This window comes from Vicugna pacos, chromosome 31, assembly GCF_048564905.1.
Source record: "Vicugna pacos chromosome 31, VicPac4, whole genome shotgun sequence".
NCBI lineage: Eukaryota > Metazoa > Chordata > Mammalia > Artiodactyla > Camelidae > Vicugna > Vicugna pacos.
In genome coordinates, this window is record NC_133017.1 from 25,946,204 (window position 1) to 25,967,974 (window position 21,771).

Consider the following 21,771-nt stretch of genomic DNA (forward strand, 5'->3'; position numbering starts at 1 on the left):
GCACAACATGCCCTACCACCACTGCCCGGGAGCTCAATGCTGTTCAGCAACGTGGGCCGCGTGAGACCACACCTCGGTGACTGAACCAAACGTGGCCTTGCTGGTGCTCAGAGGCTTCGGGGTCAAATGGCTTCCTTTGCCCCCAACACACCCATGGAGCGTCGAGCTCTGGCCTCCTGTGGGCTGCCAGCAGAGGCTGAGGCTCTTAACTGGCCCCAGTGAACGCACTGCATAGACTCCTGCTCTGCCCCGGGTGAGAGGTGGCTCCTGTAATAGTCAGGGCTCTCCAGAGAAACAGAGCCAACAGACACAAGGAAGGAAAAAGATGTATCATAAGGAACTGGCTTCCATGATGACGGAGGCTGGGAAGTCCCACAGCCTGCCATCTGCAGCCTGCAGGCCCCGGCAGCAGGCAGTGTAGCACAGTCCAGACAGAGTCCTGGGGACCAGGAGCACTGAGGGCAGGGCAAGACCAACACCCCAGCTCAAGCAGTCAGGCAGGACAAGCTGAATTCTTCCTTCTTATGCCTTTTTTCCCTACTCAGGTCCTCAACTGATTGGGTGAGGCCCACCCACCCTGGAAAGGACAATCTGATCTACCGAGTCCACCAGTCCAAGTGCTGACCTCATCCAGAAACACCCTCACAGACACACCCAGAAATAATGTTTAGCCAAATAGCTGGGTATCCGGAGGCCCAGTCCAGTGGGCACATAAAATTAACCATCACATCTCCCAGCAATGGCTCAACATGGCCACAGAAGCCTCCCTGCTAAAGTGGAGGTGGTACCCACCGGAAAGTGCCAGATCTGACACACAGGGCCTCTCCAAACTGTAGAAGGACGTGGCCCCCCCTGTGCTCAGCACCTTGTCCGCAGATTTACAGATCTTGACAAAGACACCTCTGCTTTTCCCTTCCTGGCTGGGTGGCGGGCTCCTTGGGACCACATGTCTGACATGGAGAGGGAGCTGGTGTTCTTTACCGATGGCATCACCTCTGTATGTGAGGCAACCTGTTGGTGAGCAGTGGGCTGCCATCTGGCCTTCACTTCCTCTCTAAAGATGGGTCCTAAATTCTGCCCAGTTGACTGAGTTAGAAGTTGTATTTCTGGCTCTGAAAATGCCATACATAGGCAGTCACCCTAAACTCACATATTCACCAAGTCGTAGCGTTGCCAGCGGACCAGTGCTGTGGCCTGGCCAGTGGCAGCGAGGAATTCTTTAATACAAGGCTGCTGGCCTTGGGGCTCTTACGTTTGGAAAGAACTCGCCCAGCCTCAGTTCCAATAGTTATCACACAGACACCTGCCCTCACCCACCGAGAGACACCGTCTGGCCAATCAGCTCTCCAGGATGCAAACTGTCTCACTGGCCATGGTCCCCTCAAAGGAGAGTCCTCATCCTCAGCTCTTAGGAGCACAGGTACCCTCAGGTCCCAGGGACATCCATGCCCTGGAAGAACCAACAGGACCGTGCGGACTCGCTCTGGGCCCCTCACGTACTAAAACGTCTGCTGAGGGCTGTAACGTCAGTGCCAGACTGAACACTGTCAGCTGCCCCAGTGGGGTGCCGCTCTAAGATATGCCCCCCCGGTGGCACACAGATTACGCAGGACGACTGCCATCTGCCTCTGGGGCCCCTCCTTATGCGTTAACGTGGATCGACTCCTTTATGGGACTTCTGCTGCCGTTTCCCACGCACAAGTCAACACCGGGACACCCACCCAAGGGCGGACTGAAGCTATTCTGGGGCCTCCAGGTATGACAGATCCAGGTTGACGGGCACGTTTCACCCCCAGACAGCACCCCAGTGGGCCCTGGGGCAAGGCGTCTTTGGAACCACCGTCCCTCATGTTGCCCACAAGCAACTAACTGAACGTCATGATGGACCCCTGAAGAGCTCCTGTTAGAGTCGGGGGGAAGGAACCCTGATGAGTCCATCACCACAGGCATTAATATGGCCAAGTTCACACCTCCTCGAGGAACACACAGCCCACACAGATTTCTCTGACCCCCTAAAAGTCTCCTTTTCAGTTATAAGACCCCTGTTATCTTCAACAGGGGATGACTGCGTCTGGATTTCATCCAAAAGCAAAACACCCTCAAATCAACCTGATTTCTCAGCCAAGTCCCCACCCCCTTCAGCACGGAAACCCGATCAAGGGCCAGTCAAAAGCTTTGACCCATTAACTGTCAAAAGCCCAGAATAAGGTCCTGCTTGCCTGGTCTGGACACACAAACATCCAGATGTGCTCAGGCGCGAACCCGAGCAGCTGCCTGTTTATTCAGGTCACAAGTGCTGGTTCATGCACCCAATCATGCAGTTTCCCGCAGGAGGCAAAGGTCAGAGCAGCAGTGGAACCGTGAGGCTGCCATCAAAGGAGATGGCGAATTTCATCCCCTCAGTGTCAGTCACACCTGGAAACGACCAACACCAAGGATGACCCTGCGCAGCCTCCCTCTCAGAGGCCTCTGGGGGCTTCGACAAACTGGGAGAGGGGCCTGTGGCCTCAAAACACCGTCCTGGAGGTTGTACGACTCCCTCAGACCACAAACTCTCGAGGCCCCACGGTAAATCGCTGTCGGTGCTCAGCTGGCTGTGGTCATTGGTCTCCATGGGTTTGGCTGGGAGCCCCTGGGACGGCTGGCAGACCCGCGGGGCTCTCCGTGACCAATGTCCGCTGCAACCAACTGGCCCCAGACACTCCAAATTGCGCTCCAGAAGGGGGCAGCTGGGAGCTGGACTGCAGGGACCACCCGTCAGGCCCACACGCCATCCAGCCTGGGCGGCTCGGAATCTACTAGAAGTGACACCGATGGCACAGACGTCCGGCCCTTACAGGGCAGGATACTGATCCGGAACACAGTTTTAACTGGCCAGAGGGTCTGTGGCTGGCTTGAACAGCAACCCCAAATCCATCCCCTCTGCAGACCACTCTGTTCAACTGCCCCTAATGTTGTTTGTAGAACTCAGTCTGTGGACTGTGTCCCCATTATACCCAGGGCCACTGTGTCAGCTGAGTGTACAGGTGACCAGAAGATTTATTCTCTGTGGATGGAATGTCAAGGTCAGACCATAAGAGAAGCTACCCAGGCCTTGGCCCATTATGTCCCAATGATCCCCAAGAGTTACTGAAACTTAGCGTCAGTTCAGACGCTTCTGGCAGGATTCCAACAGAGGTCTGCAGGCCTCACTAAGCTGCACCTCCACACGGGGCCCCAGGCTTCTGGCCGTGGACCTGGGAGGGCACTCACTCTCAGGGCAGACCCCCGCTCCACGCCCCCGGAGGTGACAACGCTTCATCCGCCTCCCCACTGGAACTGAACATGACGTCCTGACCCGCCTTCCACCTCTCGCCCACGCTGGTCCCCGCGGGCTCCTGTCAACCCCACGCTGCTTCCCCAGGTCCTGCATCACTGTCTGGATCCACACGATCTCCTGGGTTCTACTCCCCTGAGATTACAAAACGCCCGACCTTGGTGCCCGCGGCCTCCGCAGGCTCCACAGAACCGCGAGTCACTAACCTCACGGTGACGCCGCTGAAGGCGGGGCAGGCCCCTGTGGGGTGCAGTCGCCACCCGCGTTCCTCACATCACTTCCCCTTGCCCTGCTCCCCAGACCAGGCCCTCCCCATCTGCTCTTTTCATGGGGGTTGATAGACATGTCTCACAACTTCTGCTTCCCTAAGCTACTAGCCAGGACCCGGAGCCCTCCCACCGCCAACCCTCTCATGCACCGCACTTCTCAGGCTCCCGGCCTCCACAGCCGCTTCCCAGGGCCCCACGGCACTCACCTCCCTGCCACCCCAACCCCCTCGGCATCTGCCCAGACCTCAGGGTGGCACCCCACCGCGGAGGTGGCAGCACACAGGTTAACCCGATAGCTGGGTCTGCTGCACAGACGTGCACCTGCGCACACAGCACTGAGGCTGTTCTGAATTTGGCTAGATGGTCCCAAGTCCTGGGGCCGCAAGGCTTCCCTGGAGACGTGAACATCTGGGGAAAGTCAGGGCCTCCATTATTATCCAGCTGAGGGGACCCAAATTCCAGGCACCTTGTATGTTCGCCCAGATCCCTGCACAGTCCAGCCAAATGCCTCTGTCCTCCCAGACCCCACAACTGTCCATGCACGGGACAGACCTGGAGATTATTACGCCCTAGTTGCTGCCTCCAGGGGACTAGACTGCGGCCCCAAGGAAAATGCACACCTGCTGTGCTTTCCTTCCCCTAATGGTGTGAGCCTCCCCTTCACAGCTCGTGGCATCGGGAGCGCCCACGACATCTGCCCCATCGCACTGTCTCCGTTCTCCTCACACGGGCAGAGGCTGAGGCATGCGGCCCCCACACCTCCAGTCATAGGTTGTAATAGTGGAGGCAGCTGCAATGGGGGCAGGTGCTGCCCCCTCCCCGGGTCAAACTACATCAAATATCTCAGCAAGTCGACAGCTGTCTGCTGCCCACACAGAGCATGTTCCAGAAATACCCAGAACTCATCTCCAGTTCAAGAAGCCCGCGAACCTCTGGCCCAAAAGGTCACTGAGAGACCCGGAGCCCTTCGGCACCTGCTGGCCAAGGAAGGCAGGGTCCAGGCCACTCAGAGACCCTCCTGTGTGAACGTCAAGCGCTCTGGCGAGGACAGATACCCCTCCAGCCACTTGGAGAAGCTGGGAAATCTTCCAAAGCAAAACTGAAGGGTTTTGGTTTTTAGCAATTTTTTTTGGTGAAGTACAGTCAGTTACGATATGTCAGTCTCTGGTGCACAGCACAGTGTCCCGGTCACGCATACATATACATGCATTCATCTTCATACTCTTTCATTAAAGGTTATAACGTGATACTGAATATTGTTCCCTGTGCTGCACAGAAATTTGTTTTTTGTCTGTTTTTATATATAGTGGTTAACCTTTGCAAATTTCAAACTCCCAAATTTACCCATCCTATCTCCTTTAAACATAAAATTGTTTACCAAGTCCGCAAGTCTGTTTCTCTTCTACAGATGAGTTCACTAGTGTCCCCTTCTTCCTTTATTTCAGGTTCCACATATTGTGAAACCATGTCGTCACTCTAAGTGAAGTTAGCAAATTCCTTAGACCCTCAGGTACCAGCCCGGTGCGCCTGCCTCTGCCCTGCTGAGTGCGGAGACTGGCTGCACACCGGCTGCTGAGCGCCAGCCATCAAATCGGGGGAGCCCGCTTCTACCCTCTGTTTTCACACTGATTGTCCAGGACCTCGGAGACACGTCCTGTCTACACTCAACATCTCCCCCACTCGGTGGCAAGAAGAATCCATCCTGTTTGAGAGCCACTGAGGCTCAGGTGGTCAGCTGTAACACACCTGTGGCCTCGGGACTCCACAGCCACCCGCCCACCTGTGAGAGCCTCACAGAGCCAGCCTCCCCGCCTCCCTGCTGACCCAGCGGAGCTCAAAGCAGCCAAGGACATGCCTCCTTCCTGCCAGGGCCGCCCCGCCCCGGACCCCAGCAGAGGCGCCACCCACCACGCTCTCCTGGTCTGCTTTCCCGTCGGCCGAGCTCACTCAGCTTTGGGTGACGTGTGTGGCCCTCTGGGCGTGCTGGGTCTCCTCTCTGGGACGTGTGCGTATAATAAATCCTTAATTTCTACTCCTGTCCAAGTGTGACTCCCATGTGCGTGTAGAACTGATCCCCAAAGGACCCCAGCTAAGGGGGTTGCCCCGTTCACACAGCAGTCAGTGCACGGTCCGTTCTGGATTTTTCTCTGATTTTGCCTTCTCTAGCCAAGGCCCTCAGACGGCGAAGGGGCCAGGAAGTCAGTAAAAAGCATCCACATGCTAATTTTCATATTTCAAAAAGCCCAGAAGGAATCAGACCTGACCACCAACACGCTGACTGAGACCTTAAGTCTTCCTCTTGAAATCCTGTCAACTCTGGGCAACGAAGCTGCTCTCGCTGTGCTGCCGCCCAAGGCTCTGAGGATTCGTTAGAAAAACGAAAAACTATTAACTAACGCTTCTTTCAAAGCATAACAGTGTAAGAGAGAACAACAACAAAGGCCCACCGGACAGCCCGGGTGGGGCCCAGGCTCCCTGAAACCCCCTCCCCCGCAGCGCGGGGACGCAGGGCGGCTGGAGGGAGGGCGTCTGCGCGACGGTGCGTTAGTTTTCTCAGGCTGCGTAACAAAGCTCCCCAGCCTGGGTCTGAACCCACAGGCATGTACTGCTTCTCCCTCCTGGAGGCTGGAAGTCGAAGGGCAGGGCGGTTTCCCCGACGCGGCTCTCCGCGACCCCCACCTGTGCCGACAACGGAGGGGCCCCAGCCCTGCGAAACAGCGCCCTTGCAAGCAGCCACTGGTGCCAACAGACGTCTTTCCCTGCATCCTTCCCGGCAAGCTGCTCGCCCGCCCCGGGTGCAGCGGGCCCTGCTTGCGAGGCTGTGCTCTCCCCCTGTTTCTTATCTTCTAAGGAAAGGTCCTTCTTTTAAAGGAAATCTCCCTTTCACAACTTATCACACCCACGACTTGAGGCCTGAACTTTCTGTGTGAAAAGATAAACAGTGATACACGGGCTGGCATGTTCCCAGCCTGCGTCCAGATGGCCCGCCTGGGGACCCCGGCCTGCGGTGGGACGGGGAGGCGGCAGGGGACCGGACTCTGCAGAGGGGGCAGCTCCATTCCTCCCCCGGAGCAGAACCATAAACCATTAGCATCACCTCGTGACATCTGGGATTTGTTTTCAGGAAGTCCAGAGCAAAGGGAAGACAAGAAGCAAGTTTGGCAAAACCTTGATAATTTCTGAATCTGGATTGGAGGTGTCCTGGTTGGATGCCCCAAAGCTGACTCTAGTACAGGAACTGAGAGGTGAACAAGGCACGTGAGGGAGGCAGGAAGGAAGGCGGGAAAGGGAAGGAAGCCAAATGTGGGGGGCAGGGTTCAGGAGTGTCACCTGGGGCTGTTCTGAGAAACTGTGGAGGTCCCACGGGCCACCCCCGAGGGCAAGGGCGCGGGCTCCTTGTCCACCAAGTCCTGAGCCCTGGGCATCTGGCCTGCCTCACACCAGGGACAGAACCACGGGCATCTGAAGGGACTGTGTGCGCGGAACTCCAAAGCCCGAGGGGGGTGGGCGGGGCACCGCGGGCTCCGTCACGTCAGGAAAACATCGACCCTTACGTTATTTTCTCTATTTCTGCACGTCTGAACTGCGCTCGGGTAGGAAGATGGGCAGGCTGATCACCGGAGCAAGAGCTGCGGTGATAATTCACACTCTTCCAGGGAAGGAACTCGCTTAAATTCAAACCGGTTCACCCCCAGGACCGCGTTCCACGTTTGCTTGTCTTGGAGAGCTGTCTCCACCCTCGTCAGCTGGACTTTCACGCTTTATTTGCCTTTAAACGGAAGCAGAAGTGCATGTCCCTGTCCCGCCATCCCGGTGGCCGGCTGGCTGGGCAGCCGGGACGCAGCCCAGTCCAGCAAAAACGCAAGTGATGGGCGTCCCTTCGAGGCTGTCAAATGGTGTGGGAATTTCAGGTGCATGAAGCCAAGTCCTTGCACTGAATGAGCAACTTGCTCGTCGAGGAAACAAGAAATGCACAACAGAACAGTTAAGGGGCAACAACAGAAACCAACAGACAGGTTTCAGAATCTGAGTCTAATCCAGCCATCCCTGACCTGGGAGAAAGCATGGGCCCCGCGGTTTTCCAGCCTGGTGAGGCCCCGAGGACGGAGGTTCTCCGGCCTGCGAACAGGTAGCGTCAGGTCACAGGAACGAGGCGAACTTAGCCACCAGGGAGAGAAACCGGGGGCTTCCGACTTCTCTTGTTGGATTTATTGTCTTGGCCTGGGAGATGGCCTGAGCCAGAGGACACAGGATGGCCCACAAGCTGCTGGGAACACCAAACTAGGTGAGGCAGTGACTCCAGGTCAGAGAAGGAGACCCACTGCCCTCTTGCCCACCCCACTGCCCTCTTCCCCACCCCACTGCCATCCCATCTCCGCCTCACCCATCTTAGAACCACCATGTCTTCTGGGGACTCTGAGAAATTATCTTAGTCAATTTGAAGGGGTCAAAGAATTAATTGGAGATGCCCTGGGTAGCCTGCAGCCCTGTCCTTACTGTTTCTACAGCCTGTGAACAACCCGATACCATTCCTTCATCCATTCAGTCACTGTGATGGCTAATTGTCTGTGTCAGGTTGATTGGGTGCCCAGATATTTGGTTAAAACTGGTTCTGGCTGTGTCTGTAAGGGTGTTTCTGGATGAGGTTAGCTTTCAATCAGTAGACTGAGTGAAGCAGATTGCCCTCCCCCATGTCAGTGGGCCCCATCTAATCAGTTGAAGGCCTGACTGGCCCAAAAGGTGGATGAAGGCAGAGTTTGCTCTCTCTGTGTGACTGTCTGAGCTGGGACATCAGTTTCCTCCTGCCTTCTGACTGGAATTAGGCCTGGACTTAGACAATTGGTTGCCCTACTTCTCAGGCTTTAGGACTGAGGCCAGAACCGCACCACTGGGACTCCTGGGTCCTCCTGTGCCTCCAGCTTGCTGACCGCAGACCTGGGACTTAGCCTCCACAACCACATAAGCCAATTCCTTATAACAAGTCTCATAATACATCACCCCAGTGGTCCTGAAGGCAGAAGTGCTGCCCCCGGGGGCCCAGGAGGCAGAACATAGAACCAAAGAGGGTTATTCTCAAGTCTTAAGATCTTCTGGAGTCTTTCTCACCTTGTTTTGTGCTTGGTTGGGAACTGTCCCCCCTCCTTCTCCCTAATTCTCTCCTTTTGCATGGGGAGCATCTATCCTAGGCCTGCACCATTGTTGCACTTTGGAAGCACATAACTTGTCTGGCCTCACGGGTTCACAGCTGGAGAGGAATTTTGCTTCTGGGTGAATTATACTCAGGTCTAATTCATACCTGATTTAGACAAGTCTTTAGACTTTAGAGCTGATGCTGAATGAATGAAGGCTTTGGGGCTGTTGGTATGGAATGAATATATTTTGCATGGGAGAATGAATATATTTTGCATGTAGAATGAATTGTGCCCTCTCAAAATTGCTATGTTAAAACCCTAACCCCTGGTGGGCTGGTATTTGAAAATGGGGCCTTGAGGAGGTAACTGGGTTTAGATTAAGTCATAAGGGTGGGCCCCTCATGATGAGATTAGTGTCCTTTCAAGAGGAGACCAGAGAGCTTGCTCTGTTTCTCTGCTCTGTGAGGGCACAGCCATAAGGCAGCCATCTGCAAGCCAGGAAGAGAGATTCACTGGGGAACCACACTGGCTGGCACCTGGACCTTGGACTTCTAGCCTTCAGAACAGTGAGAAATAAATTTGTGGTGTTTGAACCACCCAGTCTGGGACGTTTTGTTATGGCAGCCCCCGCTGACGAAGACAATCACTTACTACTTACCCCACTCCAGAGTCCTCGGTCTCTGCAGTGCTAATGCTGGGACCCCGGATGGGTGCCCCATCATTCAGCTGCTGTAGCAAAATTTCCCACCAATCAGGTGACTTAAACAGCAGACATTGATTTCACACGTCCTGGAGGCTGAGAAGTCAAGACCATGGCACAGGCAGGTCTGGTGTCTGGTGGGAGCCCCCTTCCTGGTTCAGAGACGGCTGTCTTCTCGCTGTGTCCTCACATGGTGGAAGGCTCTGTGGGGCCTCTTTAGAATGACACTGGTCCCATTCCTGGGGCCCCCACCTCATGACCTTCTCACCTTCCCAGGCCCCACTCCTGACACCACCACACTGGGTGTTAGGTTTCAACATATGAACCTGGGGGGACCCAAACATTCAGCCTACGGCAGTGCTGCATGGCTCGGCCACATGGGACAGCACAAACCAGGCGGTGTCCCAAGCATGCATACCGCCCCATGCTGTGCTGTCTCCTGAGGGACCAGGACCCCCACCCTGTGTCTGGGGAGGCCCAGTTCTTGCTCTGAGCCTGCACCTGCCTGGGAGAATCAGTTGCCTGATGAATTTTTAACAATCAGATTGTGTTTTGACTAGAGAAGGACCTGAAATTCTAATGAATCTCTAGTGAGCTCTTATCCAGCAAAAGCTGTTTAAAATATAAAAATCACCCCGCATGCTTGGATCCTTTGTAAAAGTCCAGCTTTGCATAACGTAGTTTGCGTGGAACAGAGGATATCAAACACCACCTCCCCCCCATTTTCCTCTGTGAGGAAATGACTCAGTGGCTAGAAAAGCAGATCACTTTCCAGGCACGGGCCTGGTGCAGCCCGACGTTCTGCTCCAAGGGTGCTGACCATCAGACCTCTGCCTGTGCTGAGCCGCTGCGCCAGCTCACCTCCAAGTTAAAGCCTTTGTTCAGCCACAGTCGTCAGCTATGGCAGAGTGACAGAGCACTGAGGTTACACATTAAATTACACATTAATATCTGAACGCTACCCCTACCTTGGAGAGTCGCTCTGTCCGAAGCTGGATTCTCAAGCAGTAGGCTGGGAGACATGTTTATGGCGTATGCCACAGAGAAGCGTCCGATTGTTTTACTCTGTGAATATCACGTGTGCATTCGTAAGGAGGAAACCTACTGCCCGGCCCGAAAAATCTCCCCGAATAGTCCTGCCCAAGGCTTCCCTACACACGTCACCGCCAGTGCATGGAGGTGGACAGGATGTCCCGAATCTCAGGGCCAGTAGCCTCAGAGTCCTTCTGGCCCTACCAGCCACATAATCCTCACTGCCACGATTTTCACTGGCCTTCATGAATTTCACTGACCCCCATCATCTTCAATGACCCCACAATCCTCACTGACCCCCATCATCTTCAGTGACCCCACGATCCTCACTGACCCCCATCATCTTCAGTGACCCCACGATCCTCACTGACCCCACGATCCTCACTGACCCCCACGATCCTCACTGACCCCCATCATCTTCACTGACCCCACGATCCTCACTGAGCCCCGTGTTCTCATCAGCTCCCTTAGTCATCTGCCGCAGACCCTGGCTTTATTCCCCTTTGAGAATGTCACTTTTGCTGGGAAATGGGCATCTGCATATGGCCTTTTGTCTCCAGATTCCCCACTGGAGTCAAGAATTCGACCTTGGCTTCAGGAAGACACCACTCAAGATCGATTTTCAGAATGTAGCTCTTGACCCGGTTGCCCTGCCCCCCCACACAGCTGGGGGTGACAATGACTCAAGGCTCTGTAAGCATGGGACCAAAAGACACTGCTACCATGAGAAGCGCTCAACATCATTAATGCAACTGCAATCAAAACGAGACAGACTCAACGCCCCCAGAAGAGCTAAACATGCAAGACTGACAATTTGAAATGTCGGTGAAAACACAGGCACTGCTGGTGGGAGTGGGATCCAGGGCAACCCCCGTGGGGAAGGTCTGGTCCCTTCACAGGAACTTAAACATAAGCCTACCGTGCGATAGAGCAATTTCAGTCCTAGACAGTAACCCAGAGGTGAGAAAAACATGCATCCGCAGACAGGCTCCTCCAAGGACATTCACAGCAGCTCTATTCACAATAGCCAGACACCACCCGGACACCCATCAGGAGGAGGACATATACACAAGCCGTGAGGTGTGTGCCCAAGGAGATGCAAAATGGGACAAGCAACTGACACACTGCACAGCACGGATGACCCCCAGAAACATCGTGCTGAATGCAAGAAGCCAGACACATAGAATATGGACCCTGTGATTCTGCATCGATTAATTTCTTGACTAAGGAAAACTAACTGTGGAGGGAAAACAGTCAGCGGCGGCTTCTGGGGTGAGAAACAGAGGACTGGGAAGGAGCATGGGGGACGCTCGGGGCGATGCAGATGCCTGTGGGGGAAGCTCAGGTCACGCAGCTGGAAGAACCTGCCAAAACGCGCTGAATGGCCCACTTCAGATCTGTGCGTCTCATTGCGTGAAACTTTCCTCAAAAAAAGAGCTATCCATTAATACTACATTTTACTTAATAATGTACCTGCTGCAGCACTTAGGGAGAAAGGTGTTAATATCTGCAACGTGCCTTGAAATGCATCAAAAAGTAGCACGGGCTGGTGGACGAGGAGAAGAATATATGGATGGATACGTAACAGAGGTGGGTGTGGTGGAACTTTAATGGCGGAGTGTAGCTTGTACAGGTGTTCACTATAACCGTCTCAAATTTTCTGTAGTTCGAACATTTTCATAATGAAATGTTGGATGGAAGGGGACAGACATATCTAAGATGCCTCCTGGTTAACAGTTTCTTTTCCATCATTGACTTTCCTCTCTATGCCGTCTGCCCAGGTGGCTCCAGGGAAAAGTGGAGGATGGGCTGTACATAAAGTCCCTTCAGAGAGGAACGGGAAAGGGGGTGGGATGGAGTGGGAGGCAGATGAGGAGGGCACTGGGGGGGTGCCAGCCAGGGTTTGATCACTGACACAGAAGCAGTAGGAAATCTGTATTAAGAGGTCTGTCATAAGGAAATGATTCACGTGGCTTTGGGGTCTCATTGGACAAGTAGGAACTGTGTCAGGTAGACAGTGTGAAAGAGAGGGAACCCCCAGGCAGGGACTGAAGCTGCTGTCGATGGTGGATTTCTTTTTCTTCAGAGAAGCCTAGGCTCTGCTCTTGGGGCCCTTCAACTGATCGGATCAGGCCCACCAAGGTCATTCAGGATAATCCTTTAAGTTGTTACTTAAAGACAATTGATGAAAGACTTTAATCGCATCTACAACCCTCACAGAAGCACCTAGGTGGGTGCTTGATTGAATAATTGGGGACGTCGCTCAGCCAATCTGATGCAGAAATCTCTGGGAAGCTGTGAGTCAGAAAGATTTTGTCTCTGTTCTCATTCACCTGCAGGACATGGTGACCATCCAGACACACCTGAGGCGTCTCAGCCACACTTTTCCAGTTTCTTAAACAGCCTTCTAACCAGCTTGGGTCAGTATTCACTTGTCTTCCCTGCTGGCTACATTGTTAATGAGTTCACAATGAACTCAAAAACCACAGCACATGAGCCCCATCTATTTCATGGGAATTAGTTTTACAAGATGAACCAGCGGAAGCCCCAGGAGCCAGGACCAGGCCAGGATCCCGCGGCGTCTGTGGCCACCAGCAGAGGAGAGCTGGGATCTGACCGGCACTCGAAGTAGCTGAGCACAACCCGGGAAGGGGCTGTTCTAAGCTACAGGTGTGTCACTCACTGAAAGTTTTAACTTCTCCCTCCCACCTTGTGAGATGACAAGGTCAGTTCCAGGGAACGAGCTCCCCAGCCTTCTCTGTACACCAGACATGGCAACTGAAATGCACACAGCCACTGTCCCTGAAGGAGACTCACAACAGAGGTCCAGCCGCTGGTCAGTAAACACACAGGAAGATGTTCAGAATCATTAGCGACCTCAAAGCACAGAATCAGACCAAGGATACACCGTGAGGGTTTAGGGGAGCAGGCTCTGCTGAGTGCAAACGGGCACAGCTCCTCCGAAGGCAATCTGGTGACAGGCGCAAAGGCAGAGCCACGGGAGGTCCTGCCCTGGGCTCGTGGCGGGCTGCGCAGAGGTGTGGCCATGTCAGCATTTCTGGGAGCAAAAAAATGGCTGCATCCTAACAACCCCGCACCATGGGGAAGGCAGAAGGCAGTGGGGTCTGCCCCCGACGGACCACCAAGAAGAAGACAAGCAGCGCTCACGAGGACGACGTAAATCCACGAGAACGACGCTGGGAGCGGCCAGAGCGCGCAGCATCCTCTGAGTCACGCGGCTGCGGACACAAACGTGCGCGCGGATACAACGTCCTCTCTGTCGCCGTCACAGGGGGTGCACTCGAAGAACGTGCAAGACAAGATGGCAAGCTGCATCGGGGACTGGGATTGTGAGTCACTGCCGTCTCCTTTCCAAACATTCTGCGGGGTGGTTATTACTGCTTTTACAATATGGAAGAGAAATCACGAGCCTGCCTAGCTCATTACAGCTTCTTGCGGTTTCATGCCCATGGGATCCCCGAAACCAAACTTCAACCGAGGCCCATGAAACCCGAATTACTTTTTAAATTAACTGGCAGGAAACCTTGAACACATATTTTGCCTCCAATTTGGCTAATAGGAACCAGATGCCAGGCTTCAATCAAACTGCCGTTGTCTGGCGGTCTGGCACCCATTTATCCGTTTGCTCACTGAGCTAAAAATATTTGACTCAGTTGCACCTTTGGTTGGTTAGCACCTTGGATTCCTCAGTCATTGCCTGAGACATGCTCTTTCTATGTAATAAAAATGAACGTGCAAACATTAACATGGGGATGGAAGAAATGTCTCATTATTTTTTCCAAAATCAAATGAAATCTGAGTCAAAATCCCTGTCGCACTCGGCTGGTAGAAAACTCAGTCTCCGTCTTCATGGGAACCTCTCCCCAGCTCTCCACGGGGCCACGTGGTGGTCCTGGGAGCCTACTACCAAGCAGATTATTCTGAAAGGTCTTCTGTGTTTTGGTCAGCAAGACTCACTGCTTGTGTGGGTGGACGGCTGTTTCCCACAAAGCTCTGTCAGGGATCTGGGCCTGCCCAGCCCGGCTTCTCATCACAGCCCCTGGGATTCCCTGGGCTGGGAAATGTTTCTTCCTTCAGGGTTAGAGCTTCCTCTTTGTCCCAAGAGCCTGTCCCTCTGTGCCTACAGCCTCCTTCCTGGCAGATCCATGTCCCAAAAAGTCAAGTCTGGTTCTTAAACACACACACACGCACGCACGCGCACACACACACACACACATGCACACCAAGAAGGTGGAACAGCTGTGCAACTCATTTCCATCCTGAGAACGGCCCTGAGGCAAGGCCTTTGGGGGGATGGAAAAAGAAAATTAGGAAGCCAAAGCAAAAATTGTACTTTCATAAATTATCCAGTGATGCTGGTGGTTTTCTCGTTAGTATTGCAAGCTTGCCCCCCATGCAATGTGCTAACCTCTGGTTAACATGAGTAAACCAAGCGGCTACCAGTGTTGCTATATTAACCTTGGAAAAGTGAGTTACTCCCTCTAGGGCTCAGTTTCTCACCATGAAATGGAGCTAAATCATAGTTCACCTCAAAAGAATGATGCGGAGAAATGATGGAGACAACGGCGGGGAAAGTACAGCGCCCCACACAGGACGCGATCGGCAACCTTGGAAGAGCCCCTGGGTCCAGCACGAGGCGGCAAGTCCCGCAGGAGCCCGCCAACTCTCAGTCTAGCAAAGGGAGCTCTGAGAGCGGGCTGTTCCTTGTTTAAAAGCACCCAAAGCGCTAACAAGCAGTTCGTGGAAGAACCGTAACGGGATGACAGTGATCAGAGAAGGCACATTAGAGAAACAGGGTCACCTTTCTCTGCTGAGATTAGCAGGAATGCGGAAGACAGGTAGTGCTCAGGGCTCACAGGATGAGGAGAAAGGTGGGAGTGGAAATTCAAAGACCCTGTGGGAGGGCAATTTGGCAGCAATTTGACCACAGGAATGCATAGTTCAGAAATATCTGCACAAGTTCTCAAGGCTACAGGCATGAAGGCAAAAGGAGAGAGACCGTTTAGATGTCCATTCACCAGGGATCTTAGTAAATCATGGTTCAGCCATCCTGGGTGATGCCACACAACTCTAAAATGAATGAGAGAAACACACACTCAGGCTTATTCCATTTTCCTTTGCTCACAGACTGACTCATTTCCGGGTTAAAACAGCATCCTCTCTGTGATGGTTAAGTGTGAGTCAACCTGACTGGGTCTCAGGGGGCCCAGATATTTGCTCAAACATTTTTATGTCTATGTCTGTGAGGGTCTTTTGGGATGAGATTAGCATTTAAGTTGAAAGTCTAAGTAAATCAGATTGCCCGCCCTGACTTGGGTGGGCCACATCCAATCAGTTGAAGACCCGAGTTAAACAAAAAGACCAACCCTTCCTAGAGTAAGAAGGGATTCTCCAGCAGACGGCCGTCCGACTTCACGTGCACCATGGGCTCTTCTGAGTTTCCAGCCCGCCAGCTCTCACTGTAGATGTGGACCTGCCAGTCTCCATAATTACATGAACCAATTCCTTATAATAAATAAATACGTATTTTAAATATATATATATATATTACATGAGCCAATTACTGATAATAAATAAATGTTTGTGTATGCATCCTATTGGCTGTTTTTCTCAAGAACACTGACCAATACACACCCCTTTGCCGTGACTGAAGCACAGAGAAGCTACCACTTTGAATCAACTTGCAGTGTTGACATCCCACCACATTCATGAAGTGGAACCAACAGAACATAAACACTGGACACAAAACACTGTTTTGTCAATGGAAGGACACTAGGAACTGGCCAGAAATGATTCTTTAATTCACGTGCCGCATTTTTGTCATTGAAATCCCTGATTCTTGGCAAAACTAAATCTCCAGAGCACATGATAAAAGAGTTCATGACCTCCAGGCATGAGAAGGGATTCCAAGATCACTAACAAGCATGCGCCTGCCCTGAAAAAACCAAAACAGGACAGCGGTTAAGTATCTGGAAACGTTAACTCTGCTCCTCCACGCTCGTGACAAGAACACGTATTTGGCCCTTGGGGGTTAGTACGGTAGCCTGGTTATTTTTTATTAATGTTAAGGGCACACTGAAGAGGAGGAAACCAAAGGAGCAACTGCTTCAGTGAGGATGTTTCCAGATTAGCTCATCTATAAACGAATTAATTTCCTGGGGTCCAGACACCAGAGGCCCCCGTGGTATTAGTGTGGCGAGTGGCTTCGCTGTGATGATGCAGACGTGATTCTCGTGCGCGTGCCTCTTGGTGGGCAGGCGCCCCCTGGGCGAAGCGTTTCCTGAAACTTCCGATGTGCAGCCTTCCGGACGCACTGTGAACAGACTCTCCTCGTGGGCCCCAAGGTCCTGTCCACTTTCCCACCTGAGGTTCCTCTACTGTCTGATCCGTGTTAATCTGGATGCTTGAAGAGTGATGTTTTGGGAACACTGTTTATTTTCTGGAAAAGTATTAAGGAGTAGAACTTTTTGGAGTAAAAGGAATGGATTCCTTTCCTGAAAAACATTTCTCATCTCTATGAGCTGCTATTCGTTGGCACATGTGGTACTAAAAGTTTGGGTTTACAGTGACCACTTGGCACTTCAGGTCACCATGAGAGGCCACTGTGAACGGAGGGAATCAGTGATACACAAGAGGCCAGGGCGCTGGCTTAATCTGGGCACTTGTGCTGTTACTCACGTCCCAGGTCTACGCCAGTTTCTGCTTTGTCGCTGGTTGGCCGACCTCAGAGGGTGGCTGAACATCAGCCTGGGAAGGGGAATGTGTTCACGCGTCCATCACACAGGGCCTGGCACCCAGGAGGACCCACCACACTGTGGTAATATGGTTTCTACGTCCGGTACTTTCAGTCTCCTTTGGTTACTCCTGTAGCTCAAAACGATAAACTGCATTCCCACAGAATTATCACATAAAGCCTTTCCCACGTCTGTTACTTCACCCTGCTGTCCCTGAGGACACGCCTGTCTCCTAAAAGCGCAGTGCCACAGTGCTTTCTTTTGATTCAAGCCATTTTCTTGATTGACCCTATTTGACGTCATCACGGTTTCCCTGTTGAAAGTAAATTAACACGTATTCCAGGAGCATAGTTACATCTACAGAGAAGAGCAATTCATCAGGTGACCAGTGGAAGGTGCGTTTCTAAAAGATGGAAAGTCCTAGACCCACTCTCTTTCCATCTCATTCAGTCCCGCATTTCATTTTAGGAAACCATAAATTAAAGGGAAACAAGCGTTTTGTGACATCGTGACGTTACTGAGAAATTCAACCACAGACGTAATAAAAGAAAGGCAAATGGCAGTGAGACCTTAGTATCTGCCGATCGGATTGGGAGTATTTGAAAGACTGGCCGCACCCGGTGCTGACGGAGTCTGGCCAGTGCCCACCGCCACGCTGACGGGGGAGCATCCGCCGCCCCGCCGGAGACGGCAGGTGGAGGAGGGGCAGCAAAACGTTAACAGGCATCACAGGTGAACGGACGCAGGGTCTCGGGGTGGCTCACAGCGAAAACAGATGTGACAATGGATGTATGTACGTTCATGTACACCTGAGAAGTTGTGCTCTGCACTGGAATTTGACACAACATTGTAAAATGACTATAAGTCAATAAAAATGTTAAAAAATTTTTTAACAGGCATCAATTTCTTCCAGAGGATCACTTCTAGAATCTACTCTAAATAGACAATCAGACAAATCTGGGGGTGAGTAAATTATTTTCATTGCTATGTTGTTTTACAGTAATCTTAGAAATGGGGGAAAGCTACATCTTAAACTCAGCTTCACTCTAGATCTCCTCCCACCTTGGTGGTCTAAGCCACCGCCACCCCTAACTCGACATGCTCATCCCTCCCTCACCGATAGCAAGGTTCAAAACCCTTGAAAGACTGACATGCCACATCCGGTCTGGCCCCTCCCACCTGCAGTGCTGGCCACTGGCCACACTGGCCTTTTCTCTGCTCCAACAAACAGGAGAAGGCCGCGTCCCTCTCTACCGCAGAGCTTTCTCTGTCCAGAAGGCTCCTCCCCTTTTCACTTCCAGGTCCACTCCAAGTCCCCTGTAGGTCTTTATGAACCCCAGCTCCCCAGACCACTCTAGCTCTGTGCATTATGGCCTTACAGCCCTTCTGCTGTTCCTACAAAGCACTTACATGTTTCATGAAGCCAAGGGGCCATGTCCCTCCTGCCTGAACAGAGTAAATGCTCAGTAAACACCTGCTAAAATGATGGCTAAACTGCAGAACGAGGCTTTAAAAATGGTCTTAGCATCAGCCACATTCCACGCAGGAAGCAGGTGGCATCGGAAGAGGCTCAGGCAAAGGCCACTTCCCCTCTGCAGAGTCGGGCCCACGGCCGTTCTCAGCTGTGAAGGCTCTGCCAGGTGAGTCTGACCTTTCCACCACCGACAGTGGATAAAGAAGAGCCAAAGGGGATTGAAAACGAAACTCAGACTTCTATATCCACCTTTATCCACCCCACAGAAACAAAAATGCAAGGACATGTATGATTCCAACTCCTTGATGTTCTAGAAAAGGCACAACTATGGAGACAGGAGAAAAGTCAGTGATGGCCAGGGGTTAGGAGGGAGAGACGAGGGCGGAGCACCGGGGATTTTTAGGGCAGTGAAACCTCCATATGGTTCTGCACTAAGGGATCCGTGTCAGTACACATGTGTCAGAACCCACAGGATACGCGACCCCAAGAGTGAACGCCAGTGCAAACCATGGGCGCTGGGTGGCCACAACGCGTCAGTGCGGGTTCACCAGGCGTAATGAACGCCCCACTCCCGTGGGGGAGGTTGACGGTGCAGGAGACTGCGCGTGTGTGGGGCCAGAGGGTATGTGAGAAATCCCTGTACCTTCCTCTTAATTTTGCTGTGACCCTAAACTCTTCTTTAAAAAGTAAAGTTCTTTTTTAAAACTGCAAGGACATAAGCATTTCTTGCAGCACTGCTCCTACTGGCCAAAGGGAGGAACTCAAATGAATGCCTATTAGCAAAGGAATGGTTAAATAAATTCTGGTGCATGCACACCACAGCCATCAGAAAGGATGAATCAGAGGCATATTTAATGACTTTGGAAGATGTCCCTGAGCAATTACAGAGGAAGACCAAGTGCAAAATAGGGTATATTGTATTATCTCATTTTTAAAACAACAAAGAAAAGCCCTTTGCACCCATGTTCACACATGTGAGTAGGCATGTGTGCGTGAACAGCAGCAGTGGAAAACTCACGTGTGCCATGAAAACCAAAGACCGCGTCCTGTGGTCATACCTGCGCATGAGGCAAGGAGGAAGCTTGCAGGACAAGGGGGTGAGATAAGGAAAACACAAAAAGAAAATTTCTGAGAAGCAACATTGTGTGATCCATCCATGTACTGATTCCAAGTACGTGTGTTTGTATGTATAAAGGGGAAACTTTAGCTTTATATGTTCCACCTTCCCCTTGTCTCTCGCATCAGGCTCACAAGACAATGGCAAACTTGTTTTGATTCCTCAGAAACTGTCCTCTCTCTCTGCAAAATGCACAGAAATTGGCCAGATATCATTTCATAAATGGACTTCCAGTGACTGTTTTGGATAAGAAAATGTTCCTACAGTCAAACTGCCAACTGCCATTTGAATCTCATCAAATGAAATTTTCCCTTTTCTTTCTAGCCTGTGCTTTTCCTCGGAGAAACAACTCTATAAATGTTTAAAATTGGCACTGCTTTTCATGCTAAATAAAGCACGGTTGCCTAGAAAACTGACTCCAGCAAATTAAAAATCAATACACTTCGAGAACTAAAATAGGACGGAAAAAGCTGTGCTGCCCGTATGGAGCTGTCCAGGCAACGCAAAAAAAAAAATCACTATCATAAAAGAAAATTGCAAGAGAGAATCAGTCACCCTTGCACGAGAAACGTGACTGAGTGAATGAGCAACGTTAACCTCGTCTGTGTCTTCTTCAAGCAGCCGCAAGGGCAGCTCAGTGCTGATCTGCTGCCTTTGAATTGACCGCTCTCAGCGGCCCATCGTTCAGGACCTCCCAGCCTGAGGGTGAACTTTTCTAATTAAAGATCCTCACTGAATATCCTGAAGTATCATTTCAAAGTTACGTTAGTTTCAAAGCTTGATTCAAGATCCCCAATCCTATCTTAAAGAGTTTAAATACAGTTTACGTTTCTGTTATTAACTCTCCAAGGTTAGGGATGTTTAAAAACAAAAGTGCAGCGCAGAATATGGATTTTAAAAATTACAGTGGAATGATTGCTTCTCTCTGGCTCTCAGTTCCCACGGAGGGCGCGCGAGCCTCTGGAAGGCGCTGTGCCGTCCCCCCGAAGGCCGCCCGGACAGATCCGGGCGTGGCGAGCCGGTCGCTGCAGAGGCTGCCCCACGGTCAGCCCCGACGGCCGACCCCCGGCGAGCACAGGCTGCGGCGCGGCGGGAAGCGGAAAGCGGCCCTTCCGAATCCCTAAACACACACCCGCCGCCCAGAGCCCGCCGGCGTCCGCTCGCAACGGACGGAGCCCCGACTGCGGGCTCTGCCGCCGGTAAGACCCGCGGGGCCTGGGCGGCGGCTGCCTCGAGCCCGCGCGCGGCAGGAGGCCGCGGGGCCGGGCTAAGCGCGCGGGGCAGGCCGCCCCCTGGTGGCCGGTCCGGCCGGTGCCCCTCGGCAGCCCTGCGCCCGGCCGCGGGAGCTTGACGACAGGCGCCGCGTGTCCCTGGTGGCGCCGGCGCCTCTGCCTGCGGCATCTCGGGGGCCCCAGCGCCTCGGCACGTCCAGCTCACAGAGGGCGTCGGCGGGCGCCCGCCGTCGGGGCCTCACAGATGGGCCGCGGCCGCAGAGAACCGGCCGACGGCGCCTCCGCAGGGCCGGGCACCGGCACGGGGCGCCCCGCGGCCCGCTGCCTCCGGAGAGCCGCCGGGCCAGCCTCCCCGCAGGTCCGGTCCGCCCAGCAGCGCCTCTGCGCTGGGCGCACAGCCCGCGTGGGTCCCGCGGTGTGGGTCCCCCAGGGCGGCGGGCTGAGGGAGACGCGAGTCAACGATACCGCGACTTCCCCAGCGTCTTCTGGTAAAAACTATCAGATTCATTTCAGTATCTACTTTCATTTTTAAGTTAAAGCTTTGGACAATTTTCGTAATTTAAAGTTTATCATCAGAGGTGAGGAAACACTAACAAGCGATTAATCACTGACAGCAAATAAAACCAGCAAGCACGCATTTACAAAAGCCATGCGAAGCAGTGAGGCGGTCCGGTTTTACTACTTAACTGAAGGAAATACCCTTTAGCTCTTAATTTCTAATCATAACACGTTCTCATTTTGACA

General features: G+C 52.7%; 1 long non-coding RNA gene across 2 annotated transcripts in view; it reads right to left on the bottom strand.

The window, feature by feature from the left end:
- The window catches only part of LOC140690568 (uncharacterized), a 42,402-nt gene that overhangs the window by 4,540 nt on the left and 16,091 nt on the right, over positions 1-21,771 (bottom strand). The gene's annotated exons all lie outside the window — the stretch shown is intronic.